The 18,436-nt window shown below is 40.6% G+C and overlaps 1 long non-coding RNA gene across 2 annotated transcripts in view; it reads left to right on the forward strand.

Annotated features, from left to right (window-relative positions):
- The window catches only part of LOC139437807 (uncharacterized), a 106,273-nt gene extending 94,086 nt beyond the window's left edge, over nt 1-12,187 (forward strand). The window contains exons 5-6 of one of the 2 annotated variants that reach the window (XR_011647725.1): nt 4,884-5,077; nt 11,844-12,187. This is a non-coding gene — a long non-coding RNA (uncharacterized lncRNA). The remainder of the gene's footprint in view (nt 1-4,883; nt 5,078-11,843) is intronic. The other variant, XR_011647726.1, reaches the window with a different exon arrangement.
- Nucleotides 12,188-18,436: the final 6,249 nt, after the last annotated feature.

The following is an 18,436-nucleotide window of genomic DNA, read 5'->3' on the forward strand; positions in this document are numbered from 1 at the left end:
TTTCTTTCTTTTTTCTGTCCTTCCTTTCTTCCTATCTACCTACATACATACCTATCAACTATCTACCATCATCTATCTATCATCTATCTACTTCTATCTATCTATCTAGTTAGCTAGCTATCCTTAATCTAGTTTAGATTGGGTTTATGATAGTTACAGCCTAGGTAAAAAGATTTTACAGGAGAGCTTCATCAGATTTTAAAGGAGCACACAATTTTTATCCTATTAATATTTAACTGTTTGTGGACAGAAATCTTTCCACCAAATCTTGCTACAATGCCTTTGTAGTTTTCCCCAAAAGTATACCATAACCCACTAATGAATATAGGCAAATATATTAAGTATTAGTAAATAAATCTAAATAAATAATTCAAAACTAGTAAAGCGTTTTTCAATAATTCAGTAATAAGCCTATTAACATAGTTAATCACATACATATCTAAATGAGAACAGTTTTTCATCATCTTGATTAATGCCAAATTGTATAAAAATGCAACTGCATTCTGAATTAGCAAAAACATTTGTTATATAGGATAAAAAATCTCCCACATCATGAGACATAACTATTTCAAATCACTATGTAGCCTTATATTTAACACTTAAAAGTTAGGCGCAGTTAGATTCAAATCTGGAAGAAGAAATTCTTTGACAAGTGATAGTACATGGAATTAGACAAGGAAACAAAAGAAGTAGTGGAAAAGAGGAGAATGAGTATTGTTATTTTCAGATTATGTAACTACATAGATGGGAAGGATAAAGTAGCAGCTATGGGTTGAATTATGTCCCCCAAAGAAGATGCATACAAGCCTCAACTCCAAGTTCCTGTGAATGTGACTTATTTTGAAGCAGGGTCAATGCAGTTGGAATTACTAAGTTAAAATGAGGTTGTACTGGAGCTAGGATGGGCCCCTACCAATGAGTGGTATCCTTATTAAACCGGGAGAAGAGGCACAGATCTAGCGGTGGGAGCCAGAGAGAGTTGTGCTGCTCCAACCCAAGGAGTGGCAAAAATTCCAGCCAACACCAGAAACTAGAAGAGGCAGGAGAGAATTCTTCCTTGCATGGACCCCTGACACCATGAGTTTGAGTTTTTATCCTCCAACTCAGTAAATTTCTGTTGCATTAGGCCACCAGTTTGTGGTAATTTGTTACAGCTGCTCTAAGAAACTTAGACAGTGGCCAAACCAAAAAATAGTTGTTTGATTGCAAAATGCATAGGTAAGTGAAAATACTCAACAAAACTCGTCAAAAAGTGAAATGAAAAGGAGATACCATTCACAATAGAATATACACTATAAATGTCCTAGGAATAAAACAAAAAGCAATGCCGGTGGTAAACTGAATTTTCTCTACTTTATATTAAATTGCTTTCTATAACTCTCATCTCTGAACACAGAACGTGGTAGACTGATGGCATTGACGATGTCTATTAATGGGCACCCTGTATCCACATTGTATTTTGCACAAAAGTATTGTAGTCCCCTTCCATTCTCACTCTGGGCTTAGCTTTGAGGAAAAGGAGATTAGCAAGTGGGATGCAAAAATACATTTGAGAGGTTCTTATACATTAAGTCTTGCTCTCTTATATGATGGGTTGCTCTCTCTTACTTGTCTGTGACTGCTGTAATTTAGTGGGAGGGAGAGGAGGTTGCAAGGAGGTTTTTTATATATCTCTTCTGCAGGGGTTCTTAACCATTTTTGTTCCATGGACCCCTTTGTTAGGTGAAAACCATAGACCCCTTCTCAGAATGTAGCTGCAGGTAGTTTTATGACACTCAACATCGGCATGTCTTTAAATAAAATTTTAGAATTATTCAAAATTATGTTTTATAACTTTCCCATAAATTCAATACTTGATAACCTAACACATTTCAACATCTGTTCAGACAGTCATTTTCAGCATTTAGAAATTCGAGTTTTCCCACGGCGTCATAAAACCATCTCCGTCATCTTTACCAACCTTTGCGCAGGCAGTTATCCACTGCCCTCAGAACATGGTACATCAAAATAAAAATCATACTAAGTCCACACTATACTGTGTATTATTTAAAAAATATATCACATCCGCACCAACACATCCCTACAATAATGTCTTTTTGAATTTTTAATTCCAGCTCACAGACCCCTGTAAGAACTCCTGTTCTATCGGATCACACTTAATAGTGGAACTCAAATCTTCATTACTCCCAGTAATTTTCCCTGCTTGGCCCATCAGTTTCTGAGAATGGTGAGCCAATAACTCCTGCTAATGATTGTGCATTTGTCAAATGCCCATAGAAGTTCTTCCAGTTTTAGCTGTACTTTAGGTACATACACATCGATAGTTTTGTAGTCAACTTGCCCATAACCTGTGTAACACATGCTCCTCTCTCTCTTCAATGTTTCAATACCTTCAACCTCCTTCTCACCTAATATTTTGCTGAGGAAACAGAGACAATCAGAAGAGACCTTTCATATTATTTCTCCACTAAAACTGCCAAGCAACCTGCTAGGGTATCTGCCTTCTTCTTTCTTATAATCAGCGACTGTCCACCTCTCCAAAACTTGTCCCCTTTAGAGAAGACAAAGATTTTCCCCTGCAGTTGTCTCTTCCCGTTGTCATTAATTTCTTTCTATACACTGAGTCATTCCTTTCAGCCTATGAGTGCTCTAAATTTCTCGCAAGTCCAAAACAAATATGAAAACCCTCCCTTAACCCTCAGCCTCCATTAATGGCGTTTCTCTGAAACTTTTCACAGGAAAACTCCATGAAAATTTTTTTCAAGTCTCCAGTGTGTTGACGCTTCGAACGGGATCACAAAACACTCAAAGTATCTGGTGGCTACACAGGAATTGGGCATGGACAGGATGAAGATATTCAATTAACAAAGCCCAGCACACTCATATTTACTCTTTTGGTTGTCTGTACACTCTCGGGTGTTTCACGAGTCCTTAAATGCCACAGTATAGGTCACTTCACTCTTCCTTACGGCTCTTCCCCACCAAACACATGAAATAGTTGTTGTTTGACCTGCAAAGAAATGGGTGCTTGAAGACTCCCCATTTTCTTCCTTTCTCTCAAGTCTCTCCTAAGGAAGCAGATAACTAAATTTCAAGCTGAAATTCACCTGGCTCCGGAGGAGCTGGAATTGAGGTCCACAGAAAGTTAGATGCCTTCCACTCAAAATGCTCTAAGTTATCTTTTCTTCTGAACCTCCAGTCTTCTGCTAGTCCTACTGTGAATGATGTTCATTCACATGAAATCCACATGGTCCTCTTTTCTCTGCCATCTTGGGCTGAATATCAGTGAGGTCTTCTTATACTTGGCCTTGTAGGGCTTTGCAGACTTCGGGCAGTTTGAATTCTACTCTCATCCAGACCCATAGATGCTTTTTAATCCCATTTGGTTTCTCACTTTTGTTATGCTTTGCTGGTGTTTATTTCTAAAATACACAAAGGCAAACACACTTTGTCAACACAAGAATTAATTTTCTTTCCAAGACTGCTGGATCTGGTTCATGGGAAGAATGCCTATTCTTCCTGTTAATGCAGTGCAGCTTTCTTGCAAAAAAAAGATAAAGCTGATCTTAATATGTACATATAATTATTTTTCTGGTTTCATTTTCATTAGAACATCTTAATATCTTAACCAAAGATGACAGGACTGCCATGGATAAAAGCTTCCTTCTGGTACCAGTTTTCTTTCCTAATAAAGGAGTGATATATGCATATTTGAGGTTGGGGGGAGGGTGAACAGAACTGGAGTTGGGGGTTTCAGCTTATATTGTCATAGTGGTAGGCCTAAGTCTGTCCATTCCTGAAAACAATTAAGCCGCTTTTATAATCTCATGGAAAATTGCTCCTCGTCTCATCAGTTTCAAAGAGCTTGGCCATTGCTACTTCCTCTGCATTCTTCTATAGCAATGTAATGGAAAAAAACATCTACCTGGAATTTTCAGGGTGCATCTAGTTCTCCTAGGTATCTTGGTGACATATACTGATGGAACCTAGCTTTTGGAATTATACAGAACTGGATTCAAAATTTGATTTCTCAACTTATTCTCGGAATTATTTGGGGAAAGCTATTTAGTATCTCTGTATGTTTGCCCATCAATACATGGAGTGTGAGAGAACTACACCTCACAGGGCTGTTGTAAGGGATTACATGAAATAATGGACATAAAATGCTGAGCACAGTGTTTGTGACATAAAATGTACTCCATATTTGTGAAATATGTTATAAAGTAAATTAAAAAGTAGATAGAGTTGAAATACCTGCACAGGCAAGAGCTGGTGCTCTGCAGGCTTCTGTTAAGACCCTGCTAATAAGGAGGTGAGGATGGCCAACCACCACACCAAGGAACCAAGAGAGTCTACAACTGCAAGCAGGAGAATCCCATCCAGCAGCCATGTGGGATCTAAGCACCCCCTCAATTTAGAGGTGGAGTGGGCATCGCCATCCCAGGATCCTCAGGATGGAGGAATAAAATATGGATTAGTGTGGGGAAAAAAAAAGACCCCAGTGAAAGGAATTCAAGGTCTCCCAGTGTTCTCGCTTTCTATTGTCCCTCTTGATTTTAATGTCTCCTTTTATAGGAGCTGTGGTGATATATTTTCTTTAAGGTGATGACGTAGGAGGAGCCACACTACAGCACCATGTCCATAGAGTCCACAGCTTTGATGCTCCCATCTCAAGCTGGTGGGTAGGAAATGCATATGGCACCGTAGCCAGCACTAGGGCATTTATTTTACACACTCCCTTTCCGTAGACTAACATTTATCATGGCACTAGAGGAGGATGCTCAGTTTCACACTTCCCTCAAGCAGTCTCTGCCATGATACCATTCGTACTTACATAAATGTATAGTTACATTCTAGTAAATCCTAATTTTTCTTCTTTTCAGGCTCAGTTAGCCCAAGTTCCAAATGCTTAGTACCCACTTGATGAGCCACATGTCTGGAGAAGACACCCACACCTTGTTCTCGTGTATTATCAGTTGGCAGCTGGGACAGCTTCTCTCTCAAACAGCTGCTCCCTCTGTCGAGGCCAGTCCAGCTGGTCCCAGGACAATGGAGCCCTTTCCGCCATCAAGAACAGGTTTGGGCTTATCTCTCTCTGATTTGCTTTGTCCTAGGTAGACTGCTTGTCTGCAAACCAGAGAAGAACAGTAAAGTGGCTACACTATTCATCTTAGATGAGAAGGGCTTCTATGGAAATAATGAGGAGTCCGTATTCTTTCATTCCTGCTTTAGAAGTCATCATTATCTCCAGTAGAGAGAATGTCTTAATGGCTGGTAAAAAGCACAGGCTCTTGTATGGGCTGAAATTGCTTTTTTTTTTAGAGAAAAGTATGGGCTGATTTCTGGTCTGAGGAATTAGCAATACATCTTTGTGACAAGGGCTGTAGCTACTACATCAAAAAGAGATTCCAATGACTTACAACCTGCTCATGTTCTTATCTTTGGACAGCTGGCATGTGAGAAAATGTGTATTTCTTGCCATTTTGAAAGTAAATATATTTCCACTTTTTAATTAATCTTGGTGCGTTAGTTTTCTGAGACTGCTGTAACAAATTATCACAAAGATGGCCACTTAAAGCAGCAGATATTTATTCTCTCACAGTTCTGGAGACCAGACTTGGAATTCAAGGTGCAAGTAGGTGCATGCTTGCTCTCAAGACTCAAGGGGAGAGGTTTTGTCTTACCTCTTCCAGCTTCTGTGCCTGCAGCATTCCTTGACTTGTGGTGGGGTCCCTCCAATCTCTGCTTCTATCATCACTCCACCTTCTCCTCTGTGTGTGTGTGTGTGTGTGTGTGTGTGAAATCTCCCCTCTTCTCTCTTTTGTAAGGATGTTTGCGATAGCAGTGGGCCTCTAGATAGTCTCCAGGACGGTCCGATACAGTCTCTCCATCTCAAGATCTTTAACATAATCACATCTTCAAGACCTCTTTTCAAAATATGGTGATGTTTACAGATTCCAAGGAATAGGACCTGATATCTTTTGGGCTACCATTCAGGTTACTGAACTTGGTAAGTGGCATTCTGAAGTAGTAGGAAATGTGAACCTCATGATTTTAAACATGATACATGCTTTAGTTTGCCAAAGAGCTGCTGATACAAAGTACCAGAAATGGGCTGGCTTTTATAAGAGGGATTTATTTGGGGTAAAAGCTTACAAATCCAAGGCTGTGAAGTGTCCTAATCAAGGCACCATCAAAGATGCTTTCTCACCCAAGTCAGCTCCTGTTGGTCCTAGCCTCCTGCCATGTGGTGAAGATTGCCGCTGGTCTCTGCCTTCCCCTCCAGAACCTGCATGGAGTTCAGCTGTGGTTGATGAGGCGTAGGGCTTGCCTCATCAACCATGAGCTTCTCTGGAGGCCCAGCCTCTTTGGGGGCCTCTTTTTGTGACTCTGTGCCCTGCTGGTTCCAGACTCTGGGACCTCTCTCAGTCTCTTGGGTCTTCTCTGCTTTCCTGCAGTCCTCTCTCTCACAAGGCAGGACCAATATGGCGGCTCCCTCTCCCTGTGTATGTCTCTCTCTGTGTCTCTGTTTATATCAGACCCAGCAAGAGGGCCAAGACTCAATATAAGTCACACCTGATTGACGTCGTCCAAAAAAAGTGTCTCATACCGGCAGGAATGGCCCAGTTGAAAATCTTTCTCTTTTGGGGCTTCATAAAGGAATTTCAGACTGCCACAGGACATTTGAAGAAATTGAATAAATAAATTTCAAAAAAGCCCTAAGATAAGTAGCCAAACATGTGCATCAGGCCAGGGGAAAAAAAATGTGAGTGAAGTTGTAGGGAATGGCAGGAGAGGAAGAGAGAAGAAACAGGAGAAGCTGGGAAATGAGCCTCTGAAAGCATTCAAATCATTCCCATTGTGAAGGAAACCACCTTATAAGTTCCTGTCTCTAGGCTCTGAAGGGTGCTTTACTTATAGTATGACTGCACTGAAGGATTTTAATGGCTGGGTGAAGAAAAGTCAAAGTATCAGCGTCTCAAAGGGTGGAAAGAATTATGATGATGCAAAATAACACAAAAATTATTTAAGATGATTAGTAAAGCTGGTGATTTTTAAAAGGAGGTTATTGTGCCTCTCTTTCTCTCTAAATGTGCCCAAATGGTGGTGGCAAAGGCTTTAAATGTGATTGCTTAAAACTGGGGCTTTTACGTTTTCCATGGATGATAAAAAATAATGACATGATTATGTTATTTCTATTTTCTCAGCTAGAACTGCCACACATTCTATTGAAAGAAGCCAAAATAAATGAACAATGTTCAGTGCCTCTCTGAATGAAGGGGAGTAACATTGTCTTAGCCTCTGCTGGTAGCTAGAACTTTGCTAACCCTATGGGAATGTAGTTTTATCTTGGGCTATGTCATGTAGCCTCTACCAAGAGAATCTTCCCCCTTCTACATTTTTATTTTTGTCTTTGCTGGTATAGCAGAAAGACTGTTTGAGCCCAGGGATTTACCTTCCTCCTTTCCACCTCCAGAGCTGCTGGCAAAGTTTTAACCTCTCCTTGCCATCCTATTTCTACATCCAAAAATTATTTTTTGTCTTATTTAAAAATTTTTGCAGAAATAAAGTCTTTATAGAAATTAGTAATTGTTTGCTATTTAAAGCTCTCCTTACGCACATATAACACTAGATAAAAATCTAGGATTACTCTGTCTTTTATTGAGTGGAAACACGGATGGGCTCACACTTTCAGCGCCAACATTAAAATGTCTCCAATTTGTACCATCCACACCTAACTTTCTGCAGTGATGGAGATACTCACCTACAGCCCAATATGATAGATTACAAGCCACCAGTGACTAGCCAAGCTGCTGCTAAGCTCGTGAAATGTGGCCAGTGTGACTGGGGAACTGAATTTTAAATGTTATTTCATTTTAACTAATTTAAATTTAAATTTAAATAGATACATATAGCCCGTGACTACTGTGTTGGACAGAGAAGCTCTAGATGGACTTCACTGGTATTATTTTATTTATTCATATTTTACAATGTGTCTAGCTGTGTTGGCACTTTTCATCTGAGGTTAAAAGAGATGAAAGTATCCTTTTGGATTTAAAAATAAATGTATTTGAAACCTGAAAACACTTAAATGCACTATAAAGAGACCTAGAATAGTTCTGTGTACATAACTGGCTTCTGATAGTTATTTAGGTAATGGATACAGGATGGAAAAGTAATTGTAAAGATAGATCGTAGATGGTGTTACCAGCGATTTAAATTAGGACCCACCTACTCACGTACAACTAATACATCCTGGTGATCTCACACAGTTTTTCAGTTAAGCGTGTTCTTTTTTGTATTTCCTTTTCATGGACTAACCCTGTAAGGAAAGGGCAGATAGAGACTAAGTGTATAGTCTAAGTTACGTTCTTGAGTTCAATGTAGGATAAGGAAGGTGCTTGAATATTCTGTGACTGAACCTAGAAAATCCTTTCTATCCCATCCTTTCAAGAGCCTCTGAAATCTCACTCTCAACACGAAATTTGACCAGATCTTTTGGAAATACAGGCAAGATGCGTGCCGACCTCACCTCCGCTTGTCTGCAGCACTTAGTCCCTCTCTGAGCTCCATCTGATTGAGAATCCTTACTCTTCTTTTTACTAAAAACTATGTATGACACCCATATTTTACTTCTCTTCTGGGGACATGGCCTTTTATTTTGCTCTTATTCTGTTCCTCATCTATGTAACAAGATGGTCTATCGTAGATTGCAGACTTCTAGAGAGCAGGGATTTTTAGATAATGGTTTAAGTTCAGTGCCAACTTCAGCATCACAAAAGACTTAAAAATCATTTTTCCTGCTGTTGTTGTGTGAGGGGTGGAGCTCCAAGCTGCAGCAGAAGGAGTATTTCTTCTTTCAGCATTGCCATCGGTTAAATTATCATGCCCGATATTACTTGGAGAAAGTTGAACTATTTTGCAGATTCAAAGCAAGGAAAATGAAGGAGAGATCTGGTGTTTGGCAATGAGGCGACTGCTTCTGCAAAAGCACTGAGCCTGGAAAAGTGACCAGGTTAAAATACTTATCTTGGACAGAGGTTGCCAAGCAGTTCTCCATGGAGAGCTAATGGCTCTGTCTATGGACAGCAAGAAGAGGTGAGCGGTCAGAGCCCAGCTCTTAGCAGTGGTCCTTCATCACCAGTCAGAAAAAGGGCACTGCCCTTAGTAAGACGTTGTGCTTGCACGGGGGGCGTTCGCTTTCCTCATTCAAAATCCATTCAGATTCTTAGGAGCCTGCACCCTAATTCTATGGTCAGTGGCAGAAACTACCAGTGTTTTTTTTTTACCCCAATATTCTCTCTCATTTTCCTTTTAGCTAGCATAACTCCAATCATATCTGGAGTGAAAACTAACTTATCAGCAAAAGGTCATTGTTTTATTGCTTTTCTTTGCAGCTAGAGATGGCCTTTTAACTAAGCTCTAGCCAAATGAGAGCTAAGGGAAAGGGTTGGAGCATAGACATTGTGTGTACCATGGAGATTGCTCAAGGATGGGATGGCTCGGTCTCCAGCCAACAAGCAGAAGCATGAGGTCATCCTTACTGGAAACCAAGACCAATCCTGAGAGAGAAATAAATTGTATCTTGAGAAGGCCAAGGTTATACTAATTTAAACATTTTTATGTGTTTACTCAAACCTAATCCTAACTCATGATAGGCTCCTAGCAGACAGCACAGAGCAATTCTTCCCATTGGAATGGTCGTTGTCCTGAAATATACTTTTTCTAGGGCAGACCTTGACTGAAAGAGCCACCTCAATGGCTTTCAATCCAGGGAGAGGAAATCTTTGTAAACTTCTATCGGAGTCTAAGACGTTTCATCTACATACTATCTCTGTGATACGGTTTATCTTTGCCTTGAAGTCCCTTTTTCTATACTCTGCCAATTATTTCCCATGAATGTTTCCAATTCTGGTCTCAAGTAGCTTGGCAAGTGTTCAGAGGGTGATGGCCACGCACACAGCCTCTGTTGGGGATGGCGGAGCCAGACCAAACCTTTGCATTAGCCCTTGGCATCTTGTTTTTTGGAAGTTTGACGTCCATTTAAGAGTCTGGTTCTTGGGAAGTGGATGTGGCTCAAGCAGTTAGGTGCCCACCTACCACATAGAAGGGCCCAGTGACTCCTAAAAAGAAGATGAGCAGACACAGAGAGCACACAACAGACACACAAAGTAGACAGTGAGCAAAAACAACAGTAGGGGGGGTGGGGGGAAATAAAAAAAATAAATAAGAAAAATCTTGAAAAAAAAGAGTCCAGTTCTTGGTCCGTTTTCACTAGGAAGTTTAAAATGTTTTGTGAATTTTGTTAACTGGCATAACACTGCACAAATCTGGTTTTTTGCCTGGAACATCCAGTACCAAATCATGTCTTTCCCCCAAAATTCCAATTTCAGTCTCAGTGTGGTCTCTGTAAGAACCCTTTTAGTTTCTGGTGGTGGACCAAAAGCCACCCGTGCTCACACTGGGTCCAAGTTTTTCCTTTATTCCTCTCTACCGAATTTAGGCAGACAAGGGGAGAATGTTCTGACAGATCAGAACAAAAGCAATGATTTAAATCTGCAATCCTTGACTTCTAAACCCACAGATTACTCCCATTATCGCCTTCAAATATAATGCTTTAAAACTTTGATCTGGTGACTCAACCCCATTGTTGAAGAAAAGCATCCTTGTAAGAAGAGTAATTTCAAAATAACCCAACGAAGGGAACACTTAGTCCCCAATGATGCTTAAAATCCCCTTCGTTCCCTTTTCTACCCACCTTACTTATGCCAATGCTGCTTTTGTGTCCAACACACCCATCACTTCAAAAGTTCTCCAACAGTTACGTTTTCTTTTTTTTAAGGAGGTACTAGGATTGAACGCAGGACCTCCTACATGCAAATCAAGGACTCAACCACTGAGCTACACCTGCTCTGCTCCAACGTTACTTTTGTGCATCCCATAATTTCTCCATGCCCTCTTGACTTCTTCCCAATCCCCATCCACCCACCCGAAGCCAAAATAACTGGTTTGATAAGGCAGGATGCCCCTGAGAGCAGAGTAGCCAGAAGCGGACAAAATGGGACAAGGCAGAGAATTATTTTTTGGTTGAGTATAGAAAAAGAAATCTGAGAGCATTTGTAGGCTAATGATTTTTTATGCTGCCCCGGAGATATTCCAGCAGTGGGCTTTCTCACTGAGAGTGAATTTATTTGATCAGTCTTGGAGCCTGTGGATTTGAAACCACTGGCAGATGCTTTAATCTTCCAACTGTCGATGGCTATTGCTTATTTCTACACTACAGATGCTGTGTTTTATTGCCAGAGCATTAGAAGCCATTTCCCCTCAACAGAAGCTGTAGTCTAAGCAGGCCATAGCTATTTATTACCTTTATTCCCACATGATTAACTGTTTCATGAATGGATTCTGGAACTTAAAGTTCTGCTTGTACAAGGCATTTGGGGACAGAAGTGGTTGGAATAAAGTACTGCACATCAGATATAAAATCAGTGGATAAAAAGGGATAGGCCTGGAAAATTCATGGAGGGGGCACATTCTGGGGGTTTTATTTATTTATACACACTTCTTAGAAAGAGAAATAGCAAGACTATTTCTGACTTCAGGAATAAACTCTAATTATCATACTCAGAAGTCAAAATGGAAAAAATCACCAGATCCTTATTCATTTCTGTTGGTCCTATTTACTGAACAATGAGTCGAATGCAGCGAGAATAACCAACAGAGTGGGTTTGATGGAGAGATTCTGAAACATAAAAGATAAAGAATACAGCAGAGAAAAGGTATTCTTTAGAAAAAAGTTTTAATAGCACAAATCCGGTGTCTTTATTTTTTCTTTCTTTCAGCTAAATTCAAGAAAACATGAATTGTATCACTCAAAGAATAAAAGAAGCCGTGATAAAATAACAGCCTGTGATGAAAAAGGAGCCAAGGAGCACCTATAAATTTTAAAAGAAAGGATTGAGTGATGTGAAGAAAATATTTGTTTAAATTAATATACTCACAGTTTTCTGGAGCACAGAAATTGGAAAGAGTAACGTGGAAGAATAACTTGGGAAACTTTCTTAGAATGTGGAGTAATAATTGATTTCAAAAAGGAGTGGAAATGATCCAACGTATACCTATAGGGTATAGTTTCTTATTAAGAAAAATATAACAAAAATAATAACACAATAAATTTTAAAATAAATTTAGAGCGTATATCAAACGTGCAAATATTGAAGATGAAAGTGGCTCCTCCTATCAACAAAAAATACTTAATTACCAGAGACCAACGCTTTCATTTTGTCTTATAATATACAATTTCAAGATTAAAGAGTCATTTAAACTCCTGGCTCCTAAGCCACATGCAGAGGTGGCACGGGGGCTTCAGCAAACTCTCAAGATCACAACAGGGTGTTCCAAATTTTTGAGAAATGTAGCGATCTTTCAGACAAGGTGTAAATGGCTGTTTTAAGGCAGTTTATAATGTCAGTCTTAGATTGCATTGCATTCCTTTTTATGAGGTCATATATTTGCTGTGATAAAAAGCCCAGACAGGCTGAAAATCAATGTGGGCAGGAAATGAGGGCGGCTGTGTCCTCTCTGCTTCCAAGTTGCACAGGGACCAACAAGCACCCACCTCCCATTAGTAAATAATTGTGGTTATTAAGTCATTGAAAGGTGGTTACTAAGTAATGTTTAACTTACTTAAAGGCTCCCTGAACCAGGAAAGTTTGGGAATCTCTCATTAAGCAGAAGGACATTGGAGCAGAAAATAAACAAACAAACATAGAAAAAAAAAGGGGGGGGGAGAAAAAAAGTTTATTCAACTTATAATACAAATTAGCTTCTCTGAGACTTCTACAAAAGTAAACTCCAGATAACTAAAAAAAATTTATATTAATAAATAACTACATCTCTTATATCTTCAAAAGTTTTGGTAAGGGAACGTTAGCTCTCTTGAGTATCTGCTAGTATCTTTTAGCTGAAAGTACCTACTAAAAGACATAAGCAGAAGATGTTTTCGAGCTAAAATAAGAGATAAATCAAAATTACTAAGGAGTGGGGAAGATGATGATGGAAAAGTACTAAGAATCAGTACCAAACACCATTTTTGTGTGTGCACGGACTCAAATCAATTTTAAAGACAAATGATTGTTTTATAAAAGGGTACCAGACATAAATACATTTTAGAAAATAAAAATCAGGCCTACATCCCTAGTTTTCCACACGATAATACTATTATAGTTAATACACAGGTTTTATGTGTGAAATCTCTCAATTTCTTTGTGTAGAAAATGAATATTTAGCACTTACCTGAAGTAATTTTCAGCCCAGGTAATATCTAAATACTCATTAATTGAGAAGAAAAGAATTTCAATGAATACGATTCCATTTGATTTTTGAAATTCCAAAGCAAAATATATAGCAGAAAAATATATAGACATCTGACTTACATCTTCTTCGTTTAGTAACAGAAATTTATGTGACATGCATTTAAATAATTCTATAAATAGCCAGTTGTAATTGTTGAGGTATATGCACTCTGTGTTTGTTGTTAAATAACTCACTTATCAAATTGGTTTTTGAGATTTCTAGATTATTTGTCTCTGTGTTCCAAAGATCCGTGAACTAAAATAAATCCCCAAAGTACAGACTTGTTTTAAATTCAACACCAATGTCAAATCTAATCACAAAAGTGCTAGAGAGAGAAAATGCTAAGAAGAGAATTAAAAAAAACCAAACAAACGGTTTTAGTGTTTTTTGGAAGGAGCCCAAGATGAACTAACCCTAGCAGGTAGAAATTAGTTTTTTTCGGTTTGGGAATAAGGCAGTCTTGTGGACAGAGCTTTCCTGAGCACCCCCTTTATGGAAGGGCAAAGGGCTTGCAGCTTTGGAATCAGGCTCCCAAGTTCAAGTCTTGACAGCGACGCAAGGTCAGTTCTGCAGCTGCGCCGCTCTGCTCCCGTGCCATGAGGAGCTGGTGCAGTGCCCGGGCTCCCGGCTGAGCTGCGCCATGCCCAGGATGCACTTGATGACCTGGCCATATTTTCTCAGTGGGAAAGAGGATGTGCTTGTACCCTTGAAGTCTCAGCTTCTCGGGGCACGGCGTGGCTCTTGGCACCTGGATGAGTCTTTGACAAGAGTTTTGCAAACACACACACCAAATTCCTTTCTGACATAAGATGGTTTAGGGAAGCTCAGTTTCAAGACAAATGTGTGGCCAATGTGGGATTTTTATGGGCAAAGAACAACTTCAGAGAGTTTATGCTCCTCCAGGAAATGGCTCATTTATTTGCACCCACCTTTGACAGAGTGCTCCTTGAGTACTTTTGTTACCGGATATTATCTAGGTTCTTGGCTATGCTGCAGAAATGAATTTCAAGAGCACGTCAGGTGAGTTAGGTCAGTAATTTATTCAGGTAGGGAGGGAAGAGAAATGGGAGAAAATAACAGAAAATAACAGAGCAGGGGTCCCAGGTAGAGAGGAAGGGGGTGAAAAGGGATAAAGAGGGCTGATTTACAGGCTACAATTCCCCATTACAGATTATAAATCCCCAGGTTTACTTGCATGGCCACGTGGCAGGGGAAAAGGGCAAGAGCAGCACGTAGAGGGCAGGAACAGGGGTCCAGAGGCAAGAGAGCAGGGCGAGAGGGCTCAGGCTTCATGGTTTGCTTTAGAAACTATTAATTATTCCACCCCTTTGCTAATGGCAGGGGAGGGGTTCCAGCTGTTTGCTGTTTTGATTGATCACCCCACCCATCAATCCCCTAGTGAGGACCCAATGATAAAGTCCCTAGAGAACATCTGGGGCTTTTCCTGGCTTCCAGAAGAAGTCTTTGTTCTGGAGAGCAGAATCCGGGGCGTGGGGGTCCTCCAGCAGCCATCTTGGGGGTTCCTGATGTCCACGTGGACTCTCTGCCGGGTTCCAGATCCATCTATTGATTCCCTATCTTACCAGCCTGCTTCACTTTAGAGGTAGGAAATGTGTGTAGATACTGACAAGGTGTTTTAATTTTTTTGATGCGGTGCTGTGCAAATGTTGTATGCCTAAATGTTACTGGGTGTGGGCAGTAAAAATATACAAGCAACTTTTATAAATGCGCTCAGGGAATACACTTAAAAGAAAATATATTTTGGACCCTGTTCTTCCCTATGCGGTGATAATAGATCTTTTTTACTAGACTGCTGGTTTTTAAGTTAAGCTTCTTGATGCACATTAAATTTGTAACAACGAGAATAAAAGCTGCCCATGCTTAGCCGCTGGAAACAGGTCCTTCATGTCAGGGCTGTAGAAAGCTACAGGCTCAGCCACATGCCAGTCCAGAAATAACCTTCTCCAAAAGACCACATGGCCCGGTTCTGAGTTGAGGTCTCTAGCCCCGATGACAGCTTTCTTCATCGTGTGTTTATTACCAGTTTTCTTGCTCGCTAGCCCAGTTCCAATGTTTGGCTAACTTAAACAGGAGAGAACTGATTGGAAAGAAACTGGGGATTTAAAAAAATTGGCCAGAGGCTGGGAAACCAGGCTTGGGAATGGGCTGGTAAATGGGGGCCAGGGAACAAAACAAAGTTCCCCAGAACTCACCTGGTTATCGTGCCAGCTCTGCCACGGATTTCTCCAAAGTACCGTGTAACCACAAACCATTTTCCCTTGCCCTTAAGTCATTCCACGGGATTCCAAGTTCAGGAAAAAGCACCAGTGTGGGTCCCTCAGGTAACATGCTAGAGTACACTGGGGCAAGGTCCCTTGGCGAAGGGACAGGGCGTCTCCTAACAACGTGCACCCAAAGAGGAAGGGGTCAACAAGGGGTACCTAGGTAGGACTTGGGGACAAGTGTTCACCTCAGGTGGCCATTGTGTTCCCTCAGTGGTCCTAGTTGGCCATTGTGTCCCCTCAATGGACCTGCCATGGACGCTGGGAAGTGCCACTGTCAGAGGGCCTGGATAATGCTGCTCTAAAGGAGTGAGGGCCATTCGCTACTGCTTTCCTAGGAGACCCTAAGGCTAATTCACCCACAAGGAGGATGAAGGGTAAAAATAAAACCTTGCTTGTTGTACATTTCCTCCAATAATGAAATATTATGGATTGAATTGCATCCCACAAAAAGAAACATTGAAATTCTAATTCCCAGGACCTTGAAATATGACCTTGTTTGGTGATATGGTCATGACAGGTGGAAATAGGAAGCAGGGAGGGCCCTGAATCCAATATGACAGGTGCGTTTATAAGAAGAGGAAGTTTGGATGCAGACAGACAGAGAGAAGGTGGCCACGGGCCGGAGGCAGAGATGGAGTTATGCCACGAGCCAAGGAACTCCATGAATTGCTGACCAGCCCTGCCAGAGTCCTGAGATTTCAGAGAGCACATGCCCTTGGATGTCTTCATTTCGGACTTCTGGCCTCCTAACCTTCAGCTACCCAGTTTGTGGTACTTTGTTACAACAACCCGAGGAAGCTAAGACACCAACTTTTTTATTTTTTGAACTTTTTATTCTGAAATATGTTAAAACTTACAGGACCCCCCACGCATACAGAGCTCCGACATATCTCTACACTACCCTGCACCCTGACCCACTGATTTTCCCTGTTTGCCACATTTGCCATATCATTATGTCTATCCATCTATGTGACTGCCTGCCTCTCTTTATAAATCCACCTTTTGTACATTTGAATATAGGTTGTGTATATCCTGCCCTTTGAACGCGTCATATTGCCATGTGCATTTCTCTAGAACAAGTATATTCATTTATGTAACCACCTTCAGTGCAGTTATCAAGTCCAGGCAAATTGATATAAAGCTTATAGTCTAGATTCACATATTTTCTTATGCCCTGGTAGTGTCTCTTTGAGCCTTTTCTCTTCCCTTGCTAGATCAGATCCAGGATCATGTATTGAATTTAATTGTTACTGTCATTTTATTTGTTCTTTTTTTTAAAAAATGTGAGAACATCATCACAACATAAACTTTCCCATCTCAACCTCTGCCAAGCATACTATTCCATGAGATTAATCGTATTCACAAGATCCTCCCCATCCATTAATGACTTAGACTTTCCAGTCTCCCCAAACCAAAACCCGTTATGTGTTAGTACTCCATTCCCCCTAGATTCCTGCCCCCAGCAACCTGTACTCTAATTTCTCTCTCTACAACCTTGCATATTCTCAGTATTTTCTTTGTAGTGACCATGGGACTTAAAATTAACTTTCTAAACCTATAGCAATTTTGTTTGCATTGACACTATATATTATTTTTTTTAATTTTTAATTTTTATTTTTAAGGAAGCTTTAGATGACCTAAATGTTACATAAAACATACAGGGGATTCCCATATGCACATCCCCTCTCCCTCCCACACTTTCCCACGTTAACCGCATCTTTCATTAGTGTGGCCCGTTTGTCATAAGTGATGAGCACATGCTCTGGCACCACCTTTTATTTTTTTTCCCTCAATATTTATTTATTTATTTATTTTCTCTCCCCTCCCTGGTTGTCTGTTCTCTGTGTCTATTTGCTGCATCTTCTTTGTCCGCTTCCGTTGTTATCAGCACACGGGGATCTGTTCCTTTTTGTTGCATCATCTTGTTGTGTTAGCTCTCCGTATGTGCAGCACCACTCCTGGGCAGGCTGCACTTTCTTTCGTGCTGGGCTGCTCTCCTTACGAAGGGTGCACTCCTTGCGTGTGGGGCTCCCCTATGCGGGGGACACCCCTTGCATGGCAGGGCACTCCTTGCGCGCATCAGCACTGCGCATGGGCCAGCTCCACACGGGTCAAGGAGGCCCAGGGTTCGAACCGCGGACCTCCCATGTGGTAGACGGATGCCCTAACCACTGGTCCAAGTCCACCGCCAGGTACCACCTTAATTTCAGCACACATGAGCTATGTTCCTCTATCTCTCCACCTGACACATTTATGTAGATCTTGTCACCAATTACATGTTCACAAACGATAAGCCTGAAGCCACTGATTTATCATGACATTTTATGCACTTGCCTTTTAGAGCCTATAGGAAGTAAAAGGTGGAGGTATAAGGCAAAAAACTACAATATCATAGTACTGGCCTTCATATTTGCCCATGACATTACCCTGTGGGAATCTTTATTTATTCCTGCAGCTTCGATCTATTGTCCATTGTCCTTTCCTTCCAACTTGCAGAACTCTCTTTAGCATCTTTTGTAAGGTAGGTTTGGGGGTGACAAAGTCCCTCAGCTTTTATTTATCTGGCAATGTCTTAATTTCACCCCCATTTTGAAAGACAGCTTTGCCAGATTTAGAATTTTTCTTAGGCAATTTTTCACTTTCAGTATTTTAAATATGTCTTCCTACTGCCTTCTCGTCACCATGGTTTCTGAAATAAAGTACTTAATCTTATTAAGGTTTCCACGTGCATGACACATTGCTTCTCTCTTGTGGCTTTCAGAATTCTTTCTTTATTTTGGCATTTGACATGCTAT

This window comes from Dasypus novemcinctus, chromosome 28, assembly GCF_030445035.2.
Source record: "Dasypus novemcinctus isolate mDasNov1 chromosome 28, mDasNov1.1.hap2, whole genome shotgun sequence".
In the NCBI taxonomy this organism is placed as follows: Eukaryota; Metazoa; Chordata; class Mammalia; order Cingulata; family Dasypodidae; genus Dasypus; species Dasypus novemcinctus.